This window comes from Bison bison, unplaced genomic scaffold (assembly GCF_000754665.1).
Source record: "Bison bison bison isolate TAMUID 2011002044 unplaced genomic scaffold, Bison_UMD1.0 scf7180017847022, whole genome shotgun sequence".
Classification (NCBI taxonomy): domain Eukaryota; kingdom Metazoa; phylum Chordata; class Mammalia; order Artiodactyla; family Bovidae; genus Bison; species Bison bison.
The window spans coordinates 13,744-14,845 of NW_011477595.1; the positions used below are offsets into that span (position 1 = coordinate 13,744).

Here is a 1,102-nt window from a genome sequence, read left to right on the forward strand (position 1 = left end):
CCTCCCGCCCTTCTCCTGCCCTCATAGCTGTGCAGTGACCCCCAAACAAGGGTCGGCCTGAGCTGCCTGGACACCCCCAAAGCTAGTAAGAAACGCTTATAGTTTTCCCCTTTTGGGGTCTTCAAAGTCATCTGAAGGTCAGGAGGGGCCCTGAGGCGGGGCACTGGGGGCAGCAGCAGGCTTCAGCTGCACTGAGCCCGTTCTTTTCTGGGGGGTGGTCTTGATCCCTGCCTCCTGTACAATGTCATGAACCTCCATCCACAGTTCTTCAGGTGCTCTATCAGATCGAATCCCTTTCCACAGGAGTGGAAAAGGTCAGTTTCCATTCCAATCCCAAAGAACCTTCAAACTACCGCACAATTGCACTCATCTCACACGCTAGTAAGGTAATGCTCAAAATTCTCCAAGTCAGGCTTCAGCAGTACATGAACCGTGAACTTCCAGATGTTCAAGCTGGATTTAGAAAAGGCAGAGGAGCCAGAGATCAAATTGCCAACATCTGCTGGATCTTCAAAAAAGCAAGAGAGTTCCAGAAAAACATCTATTTCTGCTTTATTGACTATGCCAAAGCCTTTGACTGTGTGGATCACAACAAACTGAAAATTCTTAAAGAGATGAGAATACCAGACCACCTGACCTACCTCCTGAGAAACCTGTATGCAGGTCAAGAAGAACAGTTAGAACCGGACATGGAACAACAGACTGGTTCCAAATTGGGAAAGAAGTACATCAAGGCTATATATCGTCACTCTGCTTATTTAACTTATGTGCAGAGTACATCATGAGAAATGCTGGGATGGATGAAACACAAGCTGGAATCAAGATTGCCGGGAGAAACATCAATAACCTCAGATATGCAGATAACACCACCCTTATGGCAGAAAGTGAAGAAGAACTAAAAAGCCTCTTGATGAAAGTGAAAAAGGAGAGTGAAAAAGTTGGCTTAAAGCTCAACATTTAGAAAACGAAGATCACGGCATCCGGTCCCATCACTTCATGGCAAATAGATGGGGAAACAGTGGAAACAGTGGCTGACTTTCTTTTCTGGGCTCCAAAATCACTGCAGATGGTGACTGCAGCCGTGAAATTAAAGATGCTTACT

General features: G+C 46.0%; 1 protein-coding gene across 1 annotated transcript in view; it reads right to left on the reverse strand.

Moving 5' to 3' along the window:
- Positions 1-1,102, reverse strand: part of LOC104989662 (cytospin-A-like) — a 34,288-nt gene that overhangs the window by 1,861 nt on the left and 31,325 nt on the right. The window lies entirely within an intron of this gene.